Raw genomic sequence first — 15,070 nt, 5'->3', positions numbered from 1 at the left:
TTACCTCAGACCATTTCTCCAATTTGTCCAGATCATTTTGAATTTTGACCCTGTCCTCCAAAGCAGTTGCAATCCCTCCCAGTTTGGTATCGTCCGCAAACTTAATAAGCGTACTTTCTATGCCAACATCTAAATCGTTGATGAAGATATTGAACAGAACCGGTCCCAAAACAGACCCCTGCGGAACCTCACTTGTTATACCTTTCCAGCAGGATTGGGAGCCATTAACAACTACTCTCTGAGTACGGTTATCCAGCCAGTTATGCACCCACCTTATAGTAGCCCCATCTAAATTGTACTTTCCTAGTTTATCTATAAGAATATCATGCGAGACCGTATCAAATGCCTTACTAAAGCCTAGGTATATCACATCCACCGCTTCTCCCTTATCCACAAGGCTCGTTATCCTATCAAAGAAGGATCCATGCTATAACAGTCCATGCTCCCCCCAAATTCCAAACCTTTTCTCAGGTCTCTATATTCTTGACTTATCCGTGGGCTTTGGTCACCTGCCTCCTTCAAACCTAGTTTAAAGCCCTCCTCACTAGGTTAGCCAATCTGTATCCAAAGATGCTCTTCCCCTTCTTCGATAGGTGGACCCTATCTCTGCTTAGCAATCCTTCTTCCTCAAACTGCATCCCATAGTCAAGGAGGTTGATGGATTGTCACCATCCATCTATGGATATTATATATTTAATGCTGTGACCCAGGAGCCTCTTAATGCTAACTGGCAAGAGGGTGCAGAGGGATTACAGGGATCTCTTAGGCTTGGCACATACACTCTTGTTCCCCATGAATGTCTAGTAAGTTCTCAAATAAAAGGCAGTGTCACACTGGTTATCGATATCATTATGAAACACGTGTATGAATGTTGGGTAAGGAATTATGTATAGACACTGAAAATTGCATTCTTAAAGGCTGCGTCTAGGGCCTGATCACCAACAAAGGTGAAAAACACATTTTCTTTCAGACAAGACATAGCTGTTCACATGTAAATTAAGTATTGTCTGGTTCACAATGCGTCTTCTTGCACTGTTCTGGACCGAATGCCACTGAAGGAGTGTGAAAAACTGCAGAAAGAGAAAAGTAATAGGAAGACATTAACAGCAGGGGGAGGTGTGAGAACCCTATGTTGAGGTGCACATCAATGGTTTGCTCTGCTATATCAGGGGGACAAAGAAGACAGCCTATCTTCCCTCACCTAGGAAGTAAATGGACAGCAAATTTGCTTCATGCAAATGGGGACTCAACCAAGCTTTGTTGAAAATGCTAAAGAGAACTTTTTGGGGGACAGACAAGAGGATAACTTATTAGGTAAGTTTAGTCTCTAGAAAGCATTATGATTTTGTTTTATATGTAACAATTTGTCTCTAACATTCTAACTCCCTGTCATCAGAATCTCTGTTCTTTGGTCATACACTTTTTATTGTTTTCACTATAAATATATCTAAGTGCAGTGGTATTCGGCATAGTGGTGAGCCTGAGCTGAATCTTAAAAGCTGGTGTGTACTTGTCCTTTGAGAACAGCTGGCCTGATAATTCTGAAAGTGTTCAGTGGATGAGGGGCTTGACTCTGCAGGGAACATGCCAAGGACTGGTGTGTGCTTATCACTGCCTGTACACAGAGAGTGAAGCCTGGAAGGCAGTACTTGCATTGCACGAGACTGGTGGTTTTGGGGAGCTAATCCATAACAGGCTCCAACAAAGGCAGGTGGTGATGACTCCTAGGTACTCCTGTGCAATGTGTCAAATGCACCTAACCAAACTTGTCTCTGCATGCCTTTATTTTTAAGAGGCAGAGGTGTCTAATGTTTTAAAGAAAAGAGTTTTTGTTGACCTTGATGTTAGTGGAATTGGCTAGTTCAAATAAAGGCTCTCAACCATTACCAGGAGGAAATGAGATATCCATAGATGGGATCACTCTACTATAGACTTGGTATTCCTAGCTCTTTCCATATTTTCCAGGAGACATTTACATTCACTCAAATCAAAGTTGTCAAGTATCATTGTTAGGGTAGATCCTCAGGCCTAGTTTATAGTAAAGGATTAGGTCGACATAAGCTGCCTTGCGTCAACCTAGTTGTGGAAGTGTCTTCACTTAAATTTGACTCCCGCTGATGTAAGTACCTCCCTACACCACTTTAGTAACACCATTCCCCGAGGGGTGTAGAGTCACAGTCAATGTAATTTGGTCAACACATTGTCAGTGCAGACACTGCATTGCTTATATCAGCTGCTATTGGCTTTCAGGAGTTGTTTAATGATGCCCAATGCTGACAATACATTGAGTACAAGAGCTCCTGGTGAGGTTGTGCACCCCTGACACAGGGAGTGAAGTGTACATAGACACAAGTGATTTAATAACTGCAATGGCAGTATGCTGATATGAGTTAGGTTGACATAATTTTATAGCATAGGCATAGCCTAAGCATGCATAAATTGTCACGTAGTGCTGTCACAATCTGACAATTTACACCAACTGCAGATCTGCCCCTTGTTTAATAGAAGTCATATTACGGTTTCAACATTTAAAACTGCAGTTGTTCCTAAAATCTTTTCATTAAAACTACCAGATTTCATATTTGGCTTTTAAATGGGCACCTCAGACCTGGAACCAATTGACCACCACTACACATTTCAAATGGATGTTTTGGGAGCATCTTAGAAAATAAAGAGGTGGCTGTCCATCAGGAATCCCCAAGAAATGGAAGGGTTTTACAGTAAGGGTAACATTTTCAGAAGTGTCTGAGTGATGTAGGCTCCTAAGTCCCATTTTCAGCAGTAAGGAGCCTAAATCTCATGGAAAATCAATTGGACTTAAACTCCTTATTCCTTAAATCATGAAGAAAATGGGGTTTAATCTCCTAAATCATGTACAGTAACATTTTTAAACTACCTATGTGTTCTGAGAAACTTTCCAATTACCTTTTTGACCTCTTTTTGATACATTAAAAATATGTTCTAATTCAACCACAGCTACTGGACTTGAAGGGTGAATTAATTCAGGGATGTCCAATTCCCCTGTCTTATGCAGGGAATCAGACTAGACAATCTCAGAAATCCCTTCTGGCCTTGAATTCCATGAATCAATAACTAGAAACTCTAAAGGAATCTGTCCAGGCACATATCTTACTAGTGTGTTTCCACACACATGAAGCCAATTCTGGTATGAAATCTGGCAGTTCTGCTAGAAAAGAATGCAGGGCCACCTGCAAAGCTGTTTGACCACAAACCTTTAAAAAACTCAACAACTTCCCGTTAACTGGACATGACTCTTTGCATATTTAAGATGAGCTTAGCATAGCTCAGCTCTTTGGTTTAGCCAAAACTAGCTTTCCTTTTGGTTTTTACCTGCCAGAGCTTGATGGCTTATATACCACAAGTCTCAGCAGGAGGCCTACACATAGCCACTGCTAATTGGCTAAGTCTACTCTCATGTCTGGCCACCAACTGGCAAGCTTAGGAGCTGGCAGTGAGGGCAGGATTGGCTCCCACATGCATTTCCCAAAAGGAGAAGAAAATATAGCAACTATAAAGAGTAACTTTCAGCTTAGCCCAGTTCCTAGTGGCTCGGTCAGCTCCATTTTGACCAACCACCTAGAGTTGTTTCCTATGCACCACATGGGTCCTGGTTCAAATATCAGCAGCTGTGAAGAACAAGACCACACAGAAAGTCCAACCATGCGATGAGAGACCCAGCTAATTGTCTGTGTCTGCTCTGGTGTCTGGCTACCACTTGGCAGACCCAACAGTTACAAATCCAGCCATGCATTCATGAGAGCAGGAATTTAAAAACACAATCCAATCATTTGCGAATAACTGCAGAGGACAAATGGGTTGTTTGCTGTGCATCATGTTTTAAATTGTTCTATAAATATCTAAGTCATTACCTTTCTATTTCTTTTCAGAAAGATGCACGTAACTAAACATAGAGCAGCAGCAAGGGGCTGATTTGTTTGTTGATACAAACTGTCTCTATGCAGTAAGCAGACTTTGCAAGGTTGGAAACCCAATCAATATTTTGGTTACACCTAGTTACTAGGCTACTGTCAGATTTCACTGCAGAAAGTGAACAGTAGTATTCCTTAGATGACCAAACTCACACGTCTTTTCTATTTCTGCCCGTTTTTATCTTTTATGAAGATGCCTGAGAGAATAGTATTGCTATTTAACTCAGAGATGGTTCACTAAGGGAAATCCAAATGCTGTTCCATTTCCTCTTGGAGAAACTTTCCAGAGGAAAGCAACGTAGAATAAAGCAAATTATATCATGATAGCCAGGTGGAGTTTGCTATTGTTCCCGCTTCGTTCAGTAAATCACAGGTATGTTGATGAGTCAAATCTCACTCACCTTGGGCGAAACTCTACTGAGCAGAGAATCCAGTTCAAGGTTTAAATCCCACTAAAGACCTAATCTGAGAGTTTAAGTGGGATTTAAGTGGCCAATCAAATCAAAGTTCTTATTTTATAGTGCTTCCTACTAGCCTGTTTTTACCTCATTTACACAAACTTTTCTAGACATGCTCAGGTAAGACCCACTGAATTTGGCCCCGTGTTTACATATATAAGGCAAGCCAGATTTGGTTTACGAATGCTTTGTGCTTTCCTTTTTCCCTGTGTTTTGACTTTGTCTTGGCAATATACGTTAAAATGCCTTGGGGTTAGAAAAGTATGAATATGTGTTTGTTTCAAATACTTGGCTGGACTTTTTTAGGCAGGATTCCCAGTGCAGGTGTGAATATTTTTTGGGGGGTTGTTTATAGTCCAAACACGGCTAAGAAAGCATTCCCCATAGTCTCTGCATATTTCATAATGGTCTGAATATTTTCTCTGGGTGCCATTGGCTACTTCGTTTAACTTCGTATTTATTTATTTATTTATTTATTTTCTTAAACACATCTGAGTGGAAAAGACCTCACTGGATAAATGTTAGTGCTTGAAGTGGTGATGGAGTGATAGATGGCCAATGTTAAGCGTGATGCAGATTCCTGACATTCTGGCAACTCTTTGTCGCTGTCAAATGTGATGTACACAGTTCACCTGTCAACTTCTGATGGAAAAACAAATCTGTCACAGTCTTTTTGGTTATGCCAATGACCTTATGCCCTTTTTGTCACCCCTTGAGTTTTCCATTCGGGATTGCAAGCCTTTGAAATATGTTCAGTTAAAGTCTCCGAAGACCTATTTGCAGCTCAGCATTTTAACACCTGTGGTAGACAAGGCCGAGGGGTGGGGTGTGGTGGGGAGGGAGAATTTACTCTGCCCCCAAAGCATTAATTCTGGATTCTCGTGTCTTGTCTTTCTGTAAGATCTTTTTCCAATACGTGATAAGAGCTACTTGATCTCAACTTGAGTCAGGGTTTTTTTTCCCCCGGGAGACTTTACTCAGCCCCAGCATGAAAGAGCACAATTCTACTGAATTCAGTGTGATGGGCCCACTTATCCCGAGGCTGGATTTGGCCCAGACAAAACAATGTCTATATCCTTACATCTGCTGACCTTAATGACATTCCAGTGAAAATGCAAGCTGTAACCAGGCTGTAATAGAGCAACCAGCTTCTAACATTCTCCTTCCTTTCAGTGCAAGACAGGAGCTTATGGAAAAATTAAATAAAGGTGTGACTTATGAACTAGCTAAAGGAATAGATACATTTTATTCCCCTGCATAAATGCTGGACTCTTTCATCTTGTATTCCTTTTTCTTCACCCTGGTTGAATCTTTCCTTTTTCAGATAATGGATCATTTCCCTCCCCTCTCCATTAGGGATATATTCATGGACAGATTCCCATTAATTTCAATGGGCACTTGATTAGACCAGAGCCCTTGCACTTGAAGAGTGTCTTCAGCTGAGTAATAATAGGGGGTTTACCTAAGAGGAGCATTTGGTTCCACTTCTATAACTACAGCATAATCTAAACTAATACGCTTTTACCTCATAAGACTATAGGAACAGTCATACTAGGTCAGACCAATGGTCCATCCAGCCCAGTATCCTGTTTTCCAACAGTGGCCAATGCCAGGTGCTTCAGAGGGAATGAACAGAACAGGTTATCATCACGTGATCCATCCCCTGTCGCCCATTCCCAGCTTCTGGCAAACAGAGGCTAGGGACACTTCAATTATTCGTCCACCCACTGATGTGAAATAGAAATTTTCAGTTGTATAAACTATTAGTAAAGAAAAGAGTAATTTGTGTCTTCCCAGCAATGTACTCAATACATTTTTATTATTAGTTCATAATTATATTAATTCTTCAATTTTCTAATACTACCTCTGGAAATCAAGATGCTGCAGTGTTTAGAACATGTGCAATCTCCTGCCCATTGTGATACTAAAATGTGTTGTGTACTCTGCTTGCAAGCCAAGTACAACAGGTAAAATTCTCATTTTAGCAATGAGAATGACTAAGAGAAATGGCTTTTTAAAAGTTATTTGTTAACAGAAATATATATATATATTTAAAACCAGCTTTGAAGTCCAGATTTAAACATCCCCCTGAACAGCTTGCACCCCAGACATTGCAACCTGATGCCTAGTGCATGATAACTAGAAAATGAATCTGACTAAGAACAAAAGTGAAACTGAGCAGATTGTCCAAACTGAGTGAGATATAAAAAATAAACAAACAGTATATATGGTGAAAATAATTCAAAGCAAGAAAATTCTTCTAGTTTTAACAATTTAAGCTGTTACTAATAAAATAGAATCAGATTCTGAAACCCTAACTCATGCTAAATAGTTACAATAAATAACTAAATAAACATGTTATGCCTATGAATAGCCTTATTGTAGTCATTAGGGCGACAGCATGGACTTAGATATTGTTATGCTGGAGGATGTCTTTGATCTGTGGGCAGTCACAAACCTCACACGTGTAACAGTGTCTTTACAATGTTATCCTAGTTTTTGGCCCTCTCACCTGGGGGTGAGGTGAACAGAGAGAGGTCTCCCTACTCTGAGCCTCTGTGTGGCGTGGCGTGGCGTGGCTAGCCCTGTTCCTGCCTCTCTCCACTTGCACTTCCTTCCTGTGCTGCGGGAAGATGGAGTAATTGGCTCAGCCAGCCAGTCTGATTGACTAATTATCCCCGTCAGCTTCCTCAAGGGGAACTAATTAATATCTGAGTGATCAGAGTGCAGGCTCAACTGTTTGCACCCTGCACTCTCTCACAGTCTGATAATTCTGTTATTTACTATTGTTTCAACCAATTTGCCTAGTACTGAAGTTAGTCTCACTGGCCTGTAATTGCCAGGATCATCTGTGGAGCCTTTTTAAAAAAAATCAGTATCACATTATCCTCCAGTCGTCTGGTACAGAGGCTTATTTAAGTGATAGGTTACAGACCACAGTTAGTAGTTCTGCAATTTCATATTTGAGTTCCTTCAGAACTCCTCGGTGAATATCATCCGGTCATGGTGACTTATTACTGTTTAATTTATTAATTTGTTCCCAAACCTCCTTAATCTGGGACAGTTCCTTAGGTGTGGCACCTAAAAATAATGAATCAAGTGTGAAAATCTCTCTTACATCCTCTGCAGTGAAGACTGATGCAAAGAATTCATTTAGCTTCTCTGAATGGCCTTGTCTTCCTTGAGAGCTTCCTTAGCACCTTGATCGTCCAGTGGCCCCACTGATAGTTTGGCAGGCTTCTTGCTTCTGATGTACTTAAAAAAAAAATTGATGTTGATTTTTGACTCTCTTGCTAGTTGCTCTTCAAATTCTTTTCTGGCCTGCCTAATTATACTTTTACATTTGACTTGCTAGAGTTTATACTGCTTTCTAATTTCCTCAGCAGGATTTGAATCCCAATTTTTAAAGGATGCCTCTTTGCCTCTTGCTACTTCTTTTACTTTGCTGTTTAGCCATGGTGGCATCTTTTTGGTCTTCTCATTATTATTATTTTTTTATTTGGAGTATACATTTATTTTGAGCCTCTATTACAGTATTATTAAACAGTTTCCATGCAGCTTGCAGGCATTTCACTCTTGTGACTGGTCCTTTTAATTTCTGTTCAGCTCACTTCCTCATTTTTGTGTAGTTCTGAAGTTAAATGCTACTATGGTGGGCTTCTTTGCTATTCCCCACCCCTCGCCATAAGGATGTTGCATTTAATCATATTATGGCTGCTATTACTGAGCGGTTCAGCTATCTTTACTCCTTGGATCAGATCCTGTGCTCCACTTAGGACTAAATCAAGAATTGTTTTTTCCCTTCTGGGTTTCAGAACTAGTTGCTCCAAGAAGCAGTCATTAATGGTGTCAACTTTATCTCATATTTCTATATATTTTGTACTCTGGTATTACCATGTCCCATTGGTTATTATCATGCCACCAAGTTTCTGTTGTAATATATGATATCAATATCCTTATTTAATACTAGGCACTCAAGTTCATCCATCTTAGTATTTAGAATTCTAGCATTTATATACAAGCACTTATACAATTTGTCACTTTTTAGCTGTCTGCCTTTTTATGATGTCATTGAATGGGATTCTTTTTTTGTTTGACTGTTTCTTTTTAGTTCCTACCTATGCTTTATCAGCTTCTATTCTTTCCTCTTTACTAGGATATAGAGAATCTCCATCAATAGATCCTCTCCTAAGGGATGTCTCTATCTGAACCACGTGCTCCTCTGCATCTGTCAGCTTTCCCCAGACTTTAGTTTAATAACTCCTCTATGGCCTTTTTAATTTTACATGCCAACAATCTGCTTCCATTCTGCTTTAGGTGGAGCCTGTCCTTCCCATATAGACTCCTCCTTTCCCCAAAGGATCCCCAGTTCCTAATAAACCTTAACTAGGATGACCAGATGTCCCGATTTTATAGGGACAGTCCCGATTTTTGGGTCTTTTTCTTATATAGGTTCCTATTACCCCCCACCCCCATCCCAATCTTTCACACTTGTTGTCTGGTCACCCTAACCTTAACCCTCCTCCCTACATTATCGCCTCATTCACACTTTAAGACCCTGCAGCTCTGCCTGTCTAACTGGCCCTGTAGATGGAACTGGAAGCATTTCAGAGAATGCTACCATGAAGGTCCTGGGCTTTAACTTTTAACCTAGCAACCTAAATTTGGACTCAGGACCTCTCTTATCTTTCCCTATGTCACTGGTATTTACATATACCACTATCACTGGCTCCTCCCCAGCACTGCACATAAGTCTGATAGATATCTTGAGAGATGAGCAACCTTCGCACCCAACAGGCAATTCACCCTGCAGTTCTCCCAGTCATCACAGGCCCAGCTATTACCAGTCTCTTCCTAATAACTGGGATTCCCTCCCCTGGCGAGGTGTCTTCAGTGTGAGAGGATACTGTGACATCACCCAGAAGGAGAAGTCTACAGATGGTATATTTCTGCTTTACTTGTGAATTGCTTTGTTTTTGCAGGTTTGTGTCACAACTTTCGGATTAGCTGTTTTCACCATGAGCCTGACCCTGAAAGCCCTCTGTGGGTACTAAACAGCAACTAGATACCTGCTGGCCCTTGCTAGCCAACTCAGGCTTTCAGGGCTCGGGTTGTGGGGTTGTTTCATTGCTGTGCAGACTTTCAGGCTCAGGCTGGAGCCCCAGGCTCTAGGACCCTGTGAGGCGGGAAGGTCCCAGAGCTCAGGCTCCTGCCCGAGCATGGAAGTCTACAAGCAGTGCCAGAGCCCCACAAGCCTGATTCAGTTGGCATGGGCCAGCTGCAGGTTTTTCTTAGCTGTGTAGACATATCTTACGTGCATAACTCCCATTGTGCTGGATAAGATGGGAGTGTCTAAGTTTTGGTCTCTAAATTCTGTAAGTTGTTTTTACAAAACTTTTTTTTGTGTGGATACTTCCGTCCCAGTCTAGCATTCTTTGCACACTGAGAACTATTGCTGTGGAATTCAGTGGGCTGCTCACAGGCTCTGCATTGTGTTGCAAATGGGGTGTAACACCATTTCGTTAAAATGAGGAATTGAACAAAACATATAATAGAGATGTCAAAAAGAGAGTGGAATTAGTATGTGAGGTGGGGTGTGGGGAGTTGTGGGGAAGAGTGTTCAGAGATTTGGTGGATCTAAGAAAATGAAGATTTCCTGGAAAATCTGTCATGTAATTTTTGGCAGACGGAAACTTAATATAAATAAAATACAGTGTGCTGGTTCTGAGGGCAAACCCCACCCATGCAAGAGAACAATTGGGGGGAAATGTGTGCTGTTTTCCTTCCCCCTACATCTATCCAGAAGGCTACAACTTGGTCCATTCAGGTTACAAGTATCCTACATAGCTCTTTTAGAATGTGGACTGCTCGATAATGATGATAGCAGCTGTCATATTCTGCATTTATGGAGAGCCTTCCATCTGAGCAGCTCAAAGTTGTGTGATGAAAATTGGCTTAAAATTGTGAACTATTATTTAAATATCCAGGGTCCTGCTTTGGGGCCAAGGGGCTCTGTAGGGAAGTGTGCAGTCGGGGTTAGCAGCAATCAGTCTGCAAAGGGCCAGCTTACAGAAAGAGTGGGCTGAGTTGTGCCTTTGTTTTAGGGAGGAACTTGCTGAGCCTCTCTCTGTTTTTGGATTCTTGTGTGTTAATATTCTAAATTCTATGAAATAAAGTAGTGTTATGTTGCAACCTTCCAGCAGGAGTATTTTATGTTTTTATCTAACTTCTCTGTGTAAATGCCATGCACACAACAAAAAGTGCTTTCCAGATATTAAAGAATCCCAAGAATCTTCCCAAACACCTCTATGAATTGGTTCATGCTACTCACCCCATTTTATAATTGGGGAAATTAAGGCAGAAGGAGTTTAAATTACTTGCCAAGGGCTAAATGACTATCCTGTGGCAGAAGCAGAATTTTGCTCTCACACCTTTGTGGCCTGTAATTAATCATGAGGCCACATGCAGAAGGCATTTCCTCATGTTCTTTTATGACACAAGTTTGATTCCTCCCCTCTCCAAAATTTGTAAGTTCTAATCAAAGGATCTTTTGAAAAACAATCGAATGTAGCTTTTGACATTTCATTGCAAAACCTCACCTAAAATTTGTAAGTATGCATTCACATTTGGTATCTGCACTTAATTTCAACTTTAATAATAATTTCTGGTTCTAATTTGATGTTGATTGATCATGAAACTACATATAAGCCAGATGGCACCATGTTTACAGTTTTACACCAGTCTCATTTTCCAGCAGTCATTTCAAACTAGTTGTGTAATTCCAGACATGCTTATGGGACAGCCAAAGAGAGGCATTCATTTCGATTATCTCATTAATGCTTCATTCAATCAAGATAAAGCACAGGGAATGTGTAACAGGCCTAATGAGTGCAAACAAACCTACACAAGCTAAATTTGGGTCCAGCATATGGAATCGAGGAGTTGTTTATTCTGCTCACCAGTACAATTGCTATTATACGCAGTATTCACCCAGGAACTTTATATGGCTGCATTAAAAAAAAAAAGGTTATCTTCAAGTCATTTAGGGCCTGATCCAACTCCCAGCGAAGCCAAATTACTTTGGATTTGATCCTGTCTCACTAGTGGCTGTGGAAACAAGACAGAGGGATAGCTCAGTGGTTTGAGCCTTGGCTTGCTAAACCCAGGGTTGTGAGCTCAATCCTTGAGGGGGCCATCTCGGGCAAAAATCTGTCTGAGGATTGGTCCTGCATCAAGTAAGGGGTTGGACAAGATGACCTCCTGAGGTCCCTTACAACCCTGAGATTCTATGATTTACAGGAATTAGTCATCAGCCCTGTTATAGGGCCTAAAGGTGTGAGGTGCTGAGCAGCCCCAATTCAGGTCAACAAAAGTTGAGGGCCTTTAGCAGCTGGCAGGATCAGCCCTATAATTTGTAGTGCAGCTCAAGCTGCAATTACTGTTAAATGCACAACATATGGGAAACATTATTGCCCATTTCTTGTGTTTTTAATAGCGATACATGGTTTTGCAAAACTTTATCCAAATCAGGCTGTAACCCTGAGACTGGCAGAAGGCATTTCAGCCCTTTATGTACAAATTCAAAATAAAGGACTCAAAGTCTTTTCAAATTATAATAAAGTGGAGACCAGTTTCCCACTAAACTGATAAGAGAGTGAAAAATGACTATTCTGGGAGCTTCATTCCTTGTGTAGTTTTTTAAAATAGGACTTGCTTTTATTCCCATTGATGTGTGTGTATATTATTAACAGATGTACAGTATGCAGGGCCTTTATGAGTCTTGCTGTTTTTAAAATAATTTGTAAAGAGAGAGGCAGATAATGATAAATACTAATCTTCACTGTAATCTCATTCTTGGCAGAGTCTGGAGCCTTTTATGATAGCAGACATCTGAGAAGCCTGATTAATATTTAGAAGATTGATTACTTAAAGGTAAACTGCAAAGTTAAAATGAAAACGGAGTTAAGGACAGAAATATGTGCTGGATGCCTCTCCGAGATGGTGTGATCTACTAAACACAGGAATATGTTTTTAGGCTGAGGTTTTCAAAGATGCTTGAAGGATTCTATGATTCTAAGGTATTTAGATATTCAATTCCCATCAATTTTGAAGGCAACTAAGTGTCCATATCCTTTATTTGGCATTTCCTTCATGATCAGATCTTGCTCTGTGTGTGTATGTGTTTTAATTTTGGATGTTAACTGCATTTCAAGTGCTCCATTTAGAGATTAAAAATCGGGGAGGGGAGGGGGAATATTTCATTATTGTAAACTGATTTTTCAATTATTTACTTCCCTTCTGTTTAGTAATAGCTTATGTAATTTTTATCTTTGAAGTCTTTAAAAATGTGTACCACATTTCAGTAAATATAGCCATGAAGCAGTAAACATTACATGTGGTACAAAAGGGTTTATAATAGTCAGTACAACTATGAGTAAAACTAAACTACAAAAGGAACAAAAAGGAAAATCTCCATGTTAATTTCTCTTTCCCACCCCCAAAATCTGCTTTGCTAAAGACATCCCAGAATGCATAATTTTGTGACCTCAGCTGCTTAAGGAATCTGATGCTTTCTGGGTGAAAATAATTACAGGAAAAAATAAAATTGCAGTACGCATGATGATTAACAACAATGGTATATGCCACACTGGGAAGTAAAAACTGGCCATCAGCTTATTATAATGCATTATATCCCCCTGTGTCTTAATTTTTAAATGGGGCAATGGAAATGAAATGACTACACCGAAATTACAAATAGGTCACAGTCTCTGTGCACTGTTGACTTCTAAAACGGCTCAGTAAAAAAATCAGTTCAAAGCACGACGATATCTGCTCTTTTAAATGCCTCTGACTCCAGACTAACATCATTTGTCTGCCAGTTAGAAAGCCATGGAAAGGGCCGCGCCTTTTAGCGATACCACATGTTACAGAGCCATTCTAGAAGGGCTTTTAAGGCAAAGCGCAAGGTCTGTTACAGGACTGGCCTTACCATGAGGTGAACTGAGGCGGCTGCCTCAGGTGCCAGACTGTTTGGAGGGGGGAGAGGAGCCACTAGGACCCAGAGTGTAGAAAATTGTGTCTGCTGCTGGTGCATATGTATTCTGTCTGCTCTAGATGCGCAGAAATGGTGGAGTGCTGTGCTGGAGGAAGGAGGGCACCAGAGACATAACAGGCAGGCAGGAGAAAAGGTAAGAGGGAATAGCAGAAAGCAGCAGGAGCTGCAGGGAGAGAAAGGAGGAGGATCCTCTTATGTATCTCTCTAGCACTCCTAGGAGCCTGGACTGATTCACACCAGCTTCTCAGGGAGCTTCGTGTTTCCTGCTGCTTCCTGGAACCCACTTGAGGAGAACAGACAGTCAATTGAAGTAGCAGGAGCCAGTTAGGCCCTTAAGATGCTGATATCTTCCATCACTCAGACCCTGCTACCAGCCTGCTTACTTGTCTCCTTAAATTGAGTGTTGAGAGCCACTATAGCTGGCACAGAACAGCAGCCCTGAGTGAAAGAAGAAAATGCCCCTCTGGGGCACAGGACCAGCACTAGGGTTTTTCGCGCCCTAGGCGCACGGCCATTTTGCCGCCCCGTGCATCGCTCCCACGGCTCCGGTGGAGCTGCCGCAGCCATTTCTGTGGAGGGTCCGTTGGTCCGAGGCTCCGGTGGAGCTGCCGCAGCCGTGCCTGTGAGAGCTCCACCAGAGCCGCGTGGGACCAGCAGACTGTCTGCAGGCATGCCTGCGGCAGCTCCACTGGAGCCGCGGACCAACGGACCCTCCACAGGCACGACTGCGGCAGGTCCACCGGAGCTGCCTGCCACCCCCCCCGGCAAAATGCTGCCCCCCGAAAATCCTGGCGCCCTAGGCGATTGCCTATTTCCCCTCAATGGAAGCGCCGGCCCTGCTGGGGCAGCATTCAGAAAAAGAAAGAAAGCAAAGGAAGCTTTTCTACCTAAGCAGGAAGGAGCTCTCCTGAGAGACATAGACACAAATGTTCACGGTGAGCGTTCCAGCCCCAGTGAGGATGTGAGTGGGGAGGGATGCCTGATCTTCCAGTTAGTCAGAGTGCAGGTGACCAGGCAGCTACTGCAGCATCCATATCTCCATCTCAAATAGATGTAACCATGAAGAAAGTGTAGATCAGAGAAGAGTGTGGTGGAGGTGCAAGAAGCAGCTGCTGCTAAGTTTAGTTCCTTAAGTCTAGAAGATCCAGGACTGTGGACCCACTTGAGCAGTAGCCTGATGGACTTCTTGTACTGCATGGGCCACAGCAAGTGAAAAACTTCATGTTTCCTAAAGACAATGGAAATAGAAGTTTCCATCCAACACATTATTGTCACCCAATGGTGACAAAGTGGAGAGGCCATGGCTTATGTACTCAAAACTCCAGAATGCTGCATACTGTTTTTGTTGCAGACTCTTCCAGTCTAATGTTCCAGAAACAAAGAACTGGAAAAATCTGGCTAGAAATCTGGCATGCCATGAGAAGTCAGCAAATCACCAGAGACCATTCCATAGGTGGAAAGAGCCCAAAATGAAGCTAAAGTTAAAGGCCACCATAGATGATCAGCATCAAGAGAAGATTGCATCAGAGTTTCTCTACTGGCAAAATGTTCTGAAAAGGCTCATTGCCATTGTGAGAATGCTTGCTATCCAAAACCTAGCACTGCGT

Source organism: Gopherus evgoodei, chromosome 7 (genome assembly GCF_007399415.2).
Source record: "Gopherus evgoodei ecotype Sinaloan lineage chromosome 7, rGopEvg1_v1.p, whole genome shotgun sequence".
Taxonomy (NCBI): Eukaryota; Metazoa; Chordata; order Testudines; family Testudinidae; genus Gopherus; species Gopherus evgoodei.
The sequence above is the reverse complement of the archived record's forward strand: the minus strand, read 5'-3'. Positions refer to the sequence as shown.